At 39.2% G+C, this 13,880-nt stretch overlaps 1 protein-coding gene across 4 annotated transcripts in view; it reads left to right on the top strand.

Annotated features, from left to right (window-relative positions):
- The window catches only part of LOC132388304 (gastrula zinc finger protein XlCGF8.2DB-like), a 44,680-nt gene that overhangs the window by 7,143 nt on the left and 23,657 nt on the right, over positions 1–13,880 (top strand). The window lies entirely within an intron of this gene.

Genomic DNA, 13,880 nt, shown 5'->3' with positions numbered 1-13,880 from the left:
AAAAGAGTTTCCATCCTCATAAAATTGCTTCGGGCTAGAGGGGGTATTGTGGAATGGATGGGAGAGACTGTCCTTCTTTCACAGTGATCTGGACAGGGGGACAGTTGGTGCGACCGACTTCATGGCCTGAATTTGCTCAGAGATGGGGTACAGCGTCTTGGGATCGGTCAATATTAAAAGTGTGTCTCACCAGATGTCCCGCCTTCACCTCAGACTCCTTCCAGTATCGGAGTTGGACCACAGCCAAGTCTTGCCAGTCTCCCTCGGTGCTGGAGGCTTGTTTCAGCAAGGTGTAGGCAATGAACTCTGGGCTCTTTGGCTTGAATCCAGGGCAAACATTAACAGTGCTATGGGGAACCACCAGTTCTGTCTGTCGCCAAAGGAAATCCGGAAATTCGGCCAGTAATGCACTGCCCACTTTTCCTTTAACCTCTCCAATCACCATGACCGGGAACTTCTGTCCCTCGAGGGGTGCATAACATTGGCTTTCCTCAGCTGAGCACCCCGTAGGGTCAAAGCACAGAGTCACGTAGGGGTCGACCACTGGCAGAAGGGGTTCAAATGCAGTGGAGTCTGGATTAGGTGCCCACAACAAGGGGGGTCGGAAATTGGGGAAGCTGTCAGTTGTTCACCTGTCACAGGGTGACACCATTGCCTGTGCAGAGAATCTCAGCTTCCAACAGACAGAGCAAGTCTCACCCTGCTGGATTACACCCCCGACTGCGGGGTGCTGACTGTAAATGAAACCTCACAATGGTTCCCGTGGAATTCCACCTCCAGTGGCTGGTTATGTGAATACATACATTCCCTGCCTTCAAACCCAGACAGAGTGAATGTTGCGTCTGAGAACTGCAATCCCTTTTCCGATACTATTTCCCGATTGAGAGTGGTTGTAGCTGCCCCCATATCGATCATAAACGGAACTGGAATAGCAGCAAATGTCAATATTACATTGGGCTCTTCCTGAGGGGTGGTACTCACGGTAGGAAGCATCCTTGCTTGTCAATTTCTAAATGGTTTGTTGTCCCCACCTGTCCCGTGGTAGGTGGTTGTTCCCATTTCTGTTCCGCAGATATAGCCTGCTCACATCCTTCTTCCCACTGAACATATTCACCTTTAATATTCTTTTCATATCTTTTTATTATTATTATTATTATTATTATTATTCAAAAATAGCACAAGAGCATTGAAGTAACAACACTTACAATGCCTCATAAAAGAGAAAATTATCTTAAGGATTGAAAATTTTGAAAATTAAATGAATGAAAAGTGAGGGGAAAAAAAAGAAACCCATTGGAGGTACAACCCTGGAGCCGTGCGTCATACAAAAAGCTTCTAAAAATAAACATCAAACCGCCAAAAAGAAAGAAAAGATATATCAAAAAAAATTTACATTTAGATCGTGGAGGAAATCTATCAGTTAACTGAAATGATAATAATGAACAGGTGAGCCCCATCTGTTCTCAAAATCAAATAAAAGTACAAAGGTTCGACTTCTAATTTTCTCCAAGACACAGCATCACCTGAGAGAGCCATTGTGACAAAGTAGGAGCTGATATATACTTCCATTTCAACAAGGTGGCCCTCCTAGCTGTCAATGTAAGAAACACCATGGATATTTTGAGGAATTATTCCAAAAAGCATAGTCAATTTATTAGGTTGTAAGTTGATTCTGAGTGCTTTAGAAATTGTCGAAAAGACTGACTTCCAAAACTGTTTTAATATAGAACTTCACCAGAACACATGTGTCAGTATGGCTATCTCATTTTTACATCTATCCCAATACTTGTTAACATTGGGAAATATTTTCGGAAGTCTCTCCTTCGTCAAATGGTAATAATGTACAATTTTAAATTGAATCAGTGAATGACTAGCACAGATCGAAGAAGAGTTAACCAGCTTCAGAATCCATGTCCAATTCTGCCATATAAAAGAGAAATTGAGTTCCTTCTCCCAATCCAGTTTAATCTGAAGTAAACGACGCTTATCCCTTTGTAATAATAAATTATAAATTCTTCCAACAGAACCGTTCAACGAGGGGTTCATATTCATAATAGTATCTAACAAATCGGCCTCCAATATGTAAGGAAAATTATTTAAATATTTTTGTAAAAAATGTCGAACTTGAAGATATTGTAAAAAATGTGAATATAAGAGAGAATACTTATCGACAAATTGTTCAAAAGACATCAATCTGCCTTCTTTAAATAAATCCAAAAACGAATTAATACCTTTATTTTTCCAAAGTAAAAAAAAATTGCAACACTCCAAGAAGGTTTAAAAAAGTAATTATGATAAATTATACTACAAAGTTTAACCTTTTTAAGATTAAAAAAATTGCGGAACTGGATCGAAATTTGTAAAGAGTGCTTAACCACAGGATATAGGTTTAAATTAGCAACGTTAGCTAATTGTATAGGTAACTCCTAATAACGAAGTTAAATAAAACTGTTTCACAGCGTTAGCAACGTTAGCTAATTGTATAGGTAACTCCGAATAACGAAGTTAAATAAAACTGTTTCACAGCTCTCAGTTCCTGGTCTACCCATATTGGCTGTTCATTCCTATCAACCCAATGTAATCAGAAGGACATACACCACGTTAACAGCCCAATAATACATTCATAGATTAGGCAAAGTGAGACCACCATCCTTTTTCAACTTTTGCAAATGACATTTACCAATTCTTGGTCTTTTATTATCCCAAATAAAAGATAGAATAATAGAACCAATCCGATCAAAAAAACTTCTTAGTAAACAAAAACAGGAATATTCTGAAATAAATATAAAAATTTTGTTGGGCGGAAGCAGACATTTTGCTTGCTTCTTCTGGAATAATCCCAAAAATTGCTGTAAGTGGATTAGGTTGAACATCCACATCTATAACTTTAGATAATATTCCAAACACATCCCTCCAAAAATTGTTTAAACTTGCACGTGACCAAAACATATGAGTTAGAGTAGCTACTTCTTCAGTACATCTGTCACAAATAGGGCTTATATTAGAAAAAATATGCACCAATTTATCTTTGGACATATGGGCCCTGTGTACTATCTTAAACTGAATTTAGATATGGCATGTGCAGATAGGTGAATTATTGACTAAATAATAAATTTTCACTGATTATCTGAAAGTGAATGTTGAAGTTGTACTTCCCAGGTGTGTTGAACCCTATCATTAGGCGACATGCGAGGATTCATTAACTGTTTATAAAGGATTACTATTAATTGTTTTTGACAAGGTTTAAACTGAAAAATAGCATAAGCCAAATTTAAAGAGCAGGCCAAGGGGTAAATTGGTTAAAAAATCATGTAAAAAATTCCCAACCTGTAAATATCTGAAAAATGTGTATTAGAGATATCATATTTGTCTATTAACTGTGAAAAAGACATTAAACAGTCTTGTAAAAACAAACCTAAAAAAGTCCACTAAAGGAGGAAAATTGGCTTTATAAAGATACTGATATTTTTTAGTAATTATAACCCCTAAATATCTAAAAGAATCCATAACTTTAAAAGGAATATTATCATATATAGAGACAGATTCATTTAAAGGAAGTAATTCACTTCTACTAAAATTTATTTTGTATCCTGAAAGGTCTCTGATTTAGTCATATAATTTTAGCAAAGCAGGAATAGATTATTCAGGCTTGGATATATATACCAATAAATCATCAGTGTAAAGAGAGATCTTGTGCATGGTCTCATTCACAAAAATCCCATGAATATTTTCGGCTTCACAAAGAGCAATAGCAAGGGGCTGGAATCTTAATTTACATAACAAAGGACTTAATGGACAAGCTTGGCTTGTCCCCCGTGATAGCTGAAAAAAGGAGACCTACAGTTATTAGTGATAACAACAGCAATAGGAGCTTTATATATCATTTTTATCCAATTATTAAAATTAATACCAAAACCAATTTTTTCTAAAGTATTAAATAAATATTTCCATTCGATTCAATAAAATACTTTTTCAGCATCCAAAGATATAAGGCATTGTGGAGTTTTAGAAGAAGGTGAATGTATAATGTTAAATAATCTCCGAATATTTGAGAAAGAATAATGACCCTTTATAAAGCCTGTTTGATCTTTAAAAATGATTTTACCCAAAATACTCTCCAACAGATTGGCCATTATCTTTAAGTGAATATTAGCATCAACATTCAATAATGAAATAGGTCTGTATGAGGCACAATCAGAAGGATCTTTATTCTTTTTGAGAATTAAAGAAATAGAAGCTTCATAAAAAGTAGAGGGTAAATCACTTTTCAGAAAAGATTCTTTAAACATCTCCAACATATATGGAGAAAGCAATTTTCCAAATCTTTTATAAAATTCTACAGGATAACCGGCAAGTTCCGGGGCCTTACCAGACTGCCTTGAGAAAATAGCTTTATGAATTCTGGATTCAGTAATTTAGGCATCCAGAGTTTTTTGATCCTCAACAGAAATTTTAGGAAAAGCAATTGTTTGTAAAAAAACAACAACATTCATTTCAGAAGAGTCCACTGGACATTGAGATTTATAAAGTTCAGTATAAAAGTCTTGAAAAATTGTATTAATTTCTTCATAATGCCGAGCCAGGGTACCATCTTTTCTATGAATTTTCAAAATTTGCCTCTCGGCTCCAGCTGATTTTAATTGAGTTGCAAGTAGTTTATTATTTTTATCTCCAAGTGTATAAAATTGGGTCTTTAACTTAAGTAGATAACCCTCAATTGAATGAGTTAATAATAGGTTATATTATGAATGAAGTTCCACTCTTTTTTAAAATATCAATATTAGGGGAAGTCACATAGATATTATCTCAATCTTTAATTTGTTTTGAAATTTTATCTAATTTTGCTTTAGCCTGTTTTTTAAGTTTAGTTGAATAAGAAATAATCTGACCACCTAAAAATGCTTTGAATGTATCCAAAATAATTAATTTAGACATACCACTTATATCATTAAAAAGTAAAAAATTCTTTAATCTGGCTTTTGATAAAACTGATAATGTCAGAGCTTTGCAATAAAGTCTGAGACATGTGCCATGGTGGACGGCCAAAAATGTCATCATCAAATTCAAAGGACAAACTCAAAGGCGCATGTTCAGGTATAGCAATAGTGTCATAGTCACAGTTTTTAACATTAGGCAAAAGACAGGGATCAACTATAATATAATCAATCCTTGAATATATTTTATAAACATGGAAAGAAAAACAATATTCTCTGTTATCAGGGTGTAAATGCCTCCATAATTCGATCAACACAAAATTGGTCAAAAAAGAGTTAATAACTGATGCAAAATGATTTGGAAGTCATTGATTAGTTGAGCTCTTATCAGTCATAGGATTTAAGCAACAGTTAAAATCCCCATCCACTAACAACATATACTCATTTAAATCTGGCAGAAAAGCAGATATTTTTTTTTTTTAAAAAGCAGGATCATCTAAATTAGGACCATACAAATTAACCAAAACAACCTTTCTATTACAAGTCACTCCTTTAACAATTAAAAATCTACCATTAGAATCTGACCTAATGAGGACCATTATCCTCTTGAGTAAATATATTAGATTTGATAAAGATAGACGCACCCTTACTTTTGCTCTGAGAAGTAGCATGGAGCTGTTTTCCATTCCACCAGCGAAATCTATTTTGATCTCCTGCCTTGTTATGCGTCTCCTGAGCAAAAATTATATCAGTTTGGAACCGATTAATAATTTTAAGTCTTTTTTGTTTAATAGGATAATTCCAACCACGTATATTCCAAATGATTACATGAATCCATTTAACTGCCATACTATAATTTTATTCTAATTTACTTTATACATGTGCAGAACACATACCAATACAGGATTATCAAAGATGGCAGTGATGAAGAATAAAGCCAGATAGAAAACACGCATGCTCTGGAACCACCCAATGGGGAAAAAAAAACTCCTAACTTTAAACCCACCCACCCTCCCAAAAGCCTGAAAAAAAGGCAAGTGAACTAAGATAGATGCAAAGACTTGGGCCACTCTGTTGTTCTCATCTCTGCCTCCCCCCAGCCAGTACATAAAATAAATAAAATGACCTTGCAAGAAAGACAGTAAAGTCTCAACAAAGGAGAGTGTTTACATTCTATCATGTGTTAAACAGTAAAAGAACCAAAATAACATAATCTCTTATAGAGAATAGCCAGCCCCATCTTAAGTTTAGCTTTAAATCCCTAAGAAAACTTTAAATTCAGTTATAGGGCGCTATAATAAAACAGATTTAAAAAAGTTAATAGTATACTTAACTGATCTAAATTGATGGAAATATTAATTAGTAAAATCATAGTAACTTAACCCTCCCAGATAAATATATAAAAAGAAACCCTGTTGGTAGAAAAAAAACTACCAGTTAGTAATTTAAGAAATAACAAAAAAAATCAAACCAAATATTAGATAAAAGGAACAAATCCTATTGTCCTCTTTTCTCAGTCAAATATGTAATTAACCATTTAAACAGTCAAACTTGATCCGTAAATGTTCTTTCCAAACAAAAATCCAATAGGATGTAATGATGAGCAGGTTTTCTTTTCTTCTTTTATTAATCTGTCAATGAAATATCCAAATAGCCTTCATATATCTTCTTTTCGTAGTGTGAGTAATATACAGATAAACAAACAGCTTTTCAGATAGTTCATTCAGTAGTAACGTCAGTGGTGGTGACAGGTATAGCCTGGACAAAATCCAGCTCGACTTTTGGGTCAAAGAAAGTACATGGGGAAGAATTAGGAGGAAAACCTTTCATTCTTGTCAGGTAACTCAAAGAGGGAAATCATTTCTTATCATATGCTTGTTTCATTACCAAAGCAAATCTTGCTCTTTGTTCCATTACTTCTTTTGGATAATCTTCGTAAAAACGGAGCTCAGACTCACTGAATCTGAAAACTCTGTTTTCTTGCCTGTCGCATTATTTGATCTTTTATTTTAAAGTGATGAAAACAAGCCAAAACAGATCTTGATCTGGTTGAGTCTTTAAATTTCGAAGTGGACAGCCTGTGTGCTCTTTCAATAGCAAGCAGCTGTGATGAAATAGTCAGAAATAGATCATGAAAGAGCTTACCAAAGTAAACCATTATGTCTCCATTTTCAGCTCCTTACTGCAATCCAATGATTCGTATGTTGTTTCTGCGAGACCTAGTTTGCAAATCAATAATCTTATTAACGATTTTTTTCCAAACAGGTTATAGTTTCAGACAGTTTTTGCTTAGTTAACTTCAATTCCTCTTCATGATTAGTAACTTGAGTTTCCATATCTTTAAGTTTTCCCAGAAATAAGTTCATTTCATTATATTCTTTTCCAGTTGATCTTTAATTGCCTTATTCTGATCTTGAATTGATTTCAGTGTCCGAACAATATCTTCAGCCCATGATGGCATTTCATCAGATCTTTCCTTCGATGTCTTTCCTTTTTCATTACCTTTGTCAGTAGGTTCATGCAGATTCTTCCCACTTCTCGTAGACATAGACATGTCACTCCCCTTCAAGAATCAGCAATTAAAAATTTGAAATTCAAAATTTAAGCTGTGAGCGGGAGAGAAAACTAAGAGCAGCACAGAATTAGTGCTACTCCATCGACAGACAGAGGCAGTCTCCATTCACCTGTAATATTAGTTCCATTCGGGGTTGATGGGCATTCGAAAGCCCAGTTCCAATGATATGTCAAAGCTCGTTGCATTCGATTTTGGTCATTGTCAGGAATATCCATATTATTTGTTAATGATGTTGGCTAACTTAGTTGGTAAGCATTGGAGCAGTAAGACATTAAATTGGGGGGGGGGGGCAGATTCCCATCATTAAAGGCTTGGTCTCCTAAGAAAGTGCTTTAGCAGGCCACAAAACTCATACAGTGTCGATATGCCAGACATGGTGTTCGGGATTCCATGTTTCCCTATCAGTTGTAACTTTAGACTGACATTCCTGCCTTTCTCTCCTATGTAGACCGGCCTTGGTTTGCTTACGTTATTTTTCCTGCTGTCATTTTCGGCGCCCATCCATCCATCCATGCTCTGTTTGTAACGTCTCCCAAACTTTGGTGTTCCTTCTGCAGTACTTACCTCTATCCTAGTGGTCGCCAACCTGTTGATTGTGATCGACTAGTCTGCTTTTGAAATTTCCCCAGTAGATCCTGGGAAAAGGGAAGAAAGGAAGAAACTGTTGAGAGATTGTTCCCGGGTTGTGGGGTTTTAGTTCCATTTTTTCTACATGCGTGTAACTCCCCCGCACTACACAGTATACTTCAGTGGTCCCCAACCACTGGGTCGCGAGGAAACAACATGAGTCAGCCGCACCTTTCCTCATTCCCTGTCAGCCCACTGTTGAACTTGAGTGCACGCGAGGTCATCAGTCGCCGAACCGCAGTGACACCCTCATGCCAGAGATCACCAGTTGGCCTCGGGCGGCCGGTGGGAAGTGCCGTCACTACTGGCCTGGAGTGCTGCCTCTAAACCTGTTTAGCACACTGAATGTTCGTGGGGAATCTGGTGCTAAAATATTCGCCGTCGACCTAATTCGGGCTCAGCGTTTCATAGGTATCAGAGCAGCTACCATGCTGTGATCTAATGAAACAAACTTTTGTCGGCTGATAGGTCCTACAAGGGGGGGCGGGCGCGTGCCCTGTCACACTCCTTGCTCGGTCGGTCACTCTCTCCAGACTGTGTCTACCACGGCCCCAGCACAGGGACCTCCGGCCCTGACATTGTCCTCTCAACCAACCCACGACCAACCAAACCAAGCCAAGGCATCTGGCGGAGGGCGGGCAGGAGGCTGTCCAATGAGGCAATGAAGCCCTCAAATCTGCTTCGGTACCACGAGTCCAAGCACCCTGCACTTAAATGCAAATGCGTTGAGTTTTTTCAGCGGAGAAAACGTGAGCAGCACGGGACAGAAGCTAAGTGCCGAGAGGCGCGAAAACGATATTACGGAATAGACTGAACATAAGGAACCTGCTTCGAGTATCGTTGTATCCCTATCCTGGTTCACACCCCCACCCACCCCATCCCCCGTCAGCCGGTCCGCAAGAATATTGTCAATATTAAACTGGTCTGCGGTGCAAAAAAAGGGCGGGTGCCCCAGTGTTTATACATTATTTCTACTTCCAGGTTGTGGGGTTTTATTTCCGGTCTTTTCTGCCCTCCTGCGCATGCGTGTAACTAATTGATCTGGGTCGATCTTGCATTTTAGTAAGGCCAAGGTAGCGGATCTTGGGCTTAAAATGGATGGTGACCACTACTCTATCCCTTTATCACATGCATTATTCCTCCAACTTACTGATAATATACTGTTCCACTTTAAAGGTATGTCACATATGGAATTTATTCCAGTTAGCCAAGGATTTCCTTCTACGCCACTGTGTGGTGTTGGGAAATCATGTACAAGGCAAGTTACAGCAGTAGTTTGCCATTGCCTTCTGCTGGGTGAGTTGTTTTGTTCACCAGCTCTAACCCAGCACAGATGAAACAGTGTAAGGGAGTCGGCTGGATTCGAACTCGGGACCTCTTGCCTCTAAGTCCAACGCTGAAGCCACTATGCCACCAGTGGCATAGCCAGCAACGTTCTGCTTTACAACTGCCTTTTCCTTCCATTCCCTTTTCAACAATTTCCACTTCTTTCCTCAGTTCTTTATCCAAATCAAATTTACTGCTTGTTCTCATGAGGTAATAACCCAGGCTCCTGCACCCTCCCCCATCCATGGCCACATTTTGTTCCCCAATTTCTTATTCAGCGCTGCACTCAACATTCACAAATATTTTTCCTTGTCTGAAGAACTCTCACACAAATTGTGTCGGGCTGCTGCTGGCCCACTCTTATCAATCGACTGCAATTGACCAGTGGTCTCTAAGTAATTTATTGGGCACAAAGCCTCCTGCTCAATAAACAATGAGATAAATGTACCCGGCTGGCACCTCCTGCTTAATGGATGAATTTACCTGGCATGTCTGCCTCCTGGCCACTTAGTAAAATTTTGCCTACCTTATACAAATCTCCCAACAAATTCTTTCCTGATCCTGTCAAGGTATGTGATCAGCCTTGAGTGAGGCACCGTACGTCCAAAGGAACTAACGGTGAGTGACAAATACCCATTGGGCTCCCTTTCGGTCTCCGCAGTCCCCAGAGTGGTCCAGCTGCTTACTCAGCCCGTCTGCTTGGCACTACCTATATTGGGATGCTGTTCATGATGCCAAATGTTAAAGTTGAATCTGAATAAAACTCAGGAGACCAGCTTCTTATCGACGCCATGGTTTATTGTGCATTCAAATGCCTGCAGGAGTTTTGAGACCCAGTTGTCAAAGGGGAGCACTGCCACCTTCTGACAAGTCGAATGATTTGGGTTACAGCCATATATTTATAAATAGTACATCCCATACATTAATATTGCAAGATGTTATTTGAACTGGCACACACACTAAGTGTGTTGATGCAAAACTTAATTACTTAGATAACAGAGTTTGGTTTTAATTATAGATGAGTGGACTGTCCAGTCCTTATCAGTTATTCCCTTTGCAAGGCCCTGACTTAATTACAAACAGATGTTCATTCCTGTCCCTATCAGTGAGTCCTCCTCCAAGGATACTCACAACAAGGATACAATGTATAATCTTATCAGCTCTCAATGTGTCTCTCTGCAAGCCACAGAGAACGGGTAATGAGTCTGTCTTAGCTAAATGCTGAAGACGGAGTTCACCAGTTCAAAATTCCTATTCACTCCCAATTATTCTTTTAGCCAGAGGTTACACAGGTTCAAAATGAATTTTTTATATACCCTTAATTCGTCAGGAGGGTTCAGTGGAAATCTTTATGCCCAATATAGAAACTGGTGTTACCTGTGTGTATTGTGGCAATGCAAGAGGTGCTGGAGAATTTGTAAGTGGGAAGAAGTGGAGTAATATTTGCAAATCTGACTTTTTAAAGCATAATTTAGCAAGCAAACCACATATGGGCAATATGCAAAAGCTTTGATGAGAAAATCCTTCATTACCCGTTACAGGCCTGCTACATAGGTTGTGTGAGAGTGCAGATGAACTCGATCAAACCCAGGGGAGATCAAAGTACTTCTCAACAGTGATTTGCTAGCTGTGAAAACAATTACCTCTCTGTATAAAATTTACTGTGCACATGTCACCGAGTTAAAAATAGTGCACGGTACAGGATTTGAGTGCACACTGGTCATTACAAATTAGAGGGGACATTGGTGGGAAGGTGGTGAGACCTCCAGTGTCCCTGATGTCCTCACCTACAAGATGTGCACCCTGTACGTTAAGGAGATGGAACCTGAAATGGATGAATTCCGGATCATCTGGGAGTTGGAGAGGGTGATAGATATGACATGAAGAGAGGTGAGTTACACCCAAGGAGCAGGACACAGGAAACTGGGAGAGAGTCAGGAAGGGGAATGAGGTTAAATAGCCATTGCGGAGAACTCTTGTGCCCATCAAACACAACAAAAGGTAGACCACTTTAGAAACTGGTGGTGAAGGGGATTACCTGACAGAGAAAAGTCAAAGGGGTGATAGGGGATTCATTAGTTAGGGGAACAGAACAAGAGGGGACTGATATCCAAGTGGTAAGGCATGCTAGTGCTAGTGAGGGTGAAGCGGGAGATGTGGTTAAAATAAGCTGTAAGGGGAATGGGAGCCAGAATGACCAAACAGATAATTGAGAGGGTGAATTGAATTGAATTGACTTTATTAGATACATACTTCATAAACATGAGGAGTAGAAATCTTTATGTTATGTCTCCATCTAAATGTGCAATGTGCAATTTATGGTAATTTATGATAGATCGTTTGTACACAGGACAGTCAATATAACATCGAAATGCAATTGTATCAGCATGAATTAATCAGTCTGATGACCTGGTGGAAGATGATGTCCCGGAGCCTGTTGCTCCTTTTGCTGTGGTACCGTTTCCTGGATGGTGGCAGCAAGAACAGTTTGTGGTTTTGGTGAATTTGGTCCCTGATTTCCTTTGGGCCCTTTTTATACACCTGTCTGTGTAAAGGTACTGAATAGTGGAAAGTTCACCACTACGGATGTGCTGGGCTGTCCGCAACACTCTCTGAGGTTTCCTGCAATTAAGGAAAGTACAGTTCCCATACCAGGCAGAGATGCAGCCAGTCAGGGTGCTCTCAATTGTTTCCCTGTAGAAAGTCCTCAGAATTTTGGTCCCCATCTCCAACTTTTTCAACTATCTGTGGTGACAGAGGTACTGCTGTGCTCTTTTCACAACACAGCCGGTATGCACAGACGATGTAAGGTGCTTTGTGATGTTTATGCCGAGGAACTTAAAGCTGTTCACCTTCTTAACCCCAGATCCATTGATGTCAACAGGGGTTATCCTGTCTCCATTCCTCCTGTCGTCCACAATCAGCTCCTTTGTTTTTGTGACAGTGATGGAGGGTTTGTTTCCTTGACACCAGTCAGATGTTCAGATCATAGATAGATTCAGCAGTTAGGTGGTTGAGCCTGGTGCAATGAATGTGCTGAGCTGTGTATATCACAATGCAAGAAGCATCGTAGGAAAGCCAGATGAGCTCAGGTCGGGAATTATGATATTGTAACCAATATTGGGACTTGGTTGCAGCCAACAGTCTCAGGGATTTAGAGGAACAAATTTGTAGAGAGATTGCAGACCATGTCAATAAACAAAAAGGTTGATTCAGTAAGTGATTTTAACTTTCCATATATCGACTGGGACTCCTAAACTGTAAAGAAGTAGATGAGGTAGAGTTTGTCAAATGTGCCCTTAATCAATATGTAGAATTCCTGATGTAGAAGTGTGCAATAACCTGTTAGGAAATGATCAGGGCTGGTGACAGAAATTAGTGATCATAATGCCATGAGATTCAAAGTAAATATGGAAAAAGAGAGGTCTGGACCACGGGTTGAGATTCTAAATTGGAGAAAGGTCAATTTTGATGGTATCAGAAAGGATCTGACAAGTGTGGTTTGGGACAGGTTGTCTCCTGGCAAAGGAGTACCTGTAAGTGGGAGGTCTTCAAATGTGAAATTTTGAGGATGCAGAGTTTGTATGTGCCTGCCAAAATGAAAGTTGAAAGGTAACTGGTCCAGGGAACCTTACTTTTGAAGAGAAATTGAAGCCTCGTATATTTTGTTCCTCTAAATGCCTCAGACTGTTGGGTGCTACCGAGACCTATTAATGACTACAAGTCATGATTCCACGCACTGAGCTCATCTGAATTTCTTTGTTGTTTTCTTTTGGTTTCTCAAAGCTTCCAAATATTTTTTGTTCTTTTGTTTGCCCTCTCTTTGACATTTATGTTGGCTTTGGCTTCTCATTTTAGCCACAGTTGTGTCCTCCTGTCTTTCTATTGCTTCCACTTCTGCAGAATCACTCAGGTCCTGAATTGCTCCAGAAACTCCAGCCACTGCTGCTCAATTGTCACTCCTTCCCTATCCCTTCCAAACAAGTTTGGCCAGCTTCCCTGCCATAGAAACACGGAGAAGTTCAGTGAAGAAACAGGCTCTTTGGCCCATCTAGTCAATGCCAAAAAAGCATTTAAACTTGCAGTGCGATCTGGACCAGCTGGCAAAATGGTTTGAGAAATGGAAAAAGGAATTTAATGCAGACCAGTGTGAGTTGTTGCACTTTGGACTGACCAACCAATGGAGGTCTTTCACAGTGACTGGTCGGGCACGGAGGAGTGTTGTACAAGAAAGGGACCTGTTGTAGAAGAAGGTCCTTAATTCTCTGAAAGTGGTATCACAGTTAGATAGAGACGGAAGGGAAGATTTTAGCCCAATGGCCTTCATGAACAAAAGTACTGACAACAATAGATGGATGTTATATTAACTTGTAGAAGACATTGGTGAGGCCTAATTTGGAGTACTGAGTGCAGTTTTG

The sequence above is a fragment of the Hypanus sabinus genome, unplaced genomic scaffold, assembly GCF_030144855.1.
Source record: "Hypanus sabinus isolate sHypSab1 unplaced genomic scaffold, sHypSab1.hap1 scaffold_294, whole genome shotgun sequence".
NCBI lineage: Eukaryota > Metazoa > Chordata > Chondrichthyes > Myliobatiformes > Dasyatidae > Hypanus > Hypanus sabinus.
This window is presented reverse-complemented; position numbering and strand designations above follow the sequence as displayed.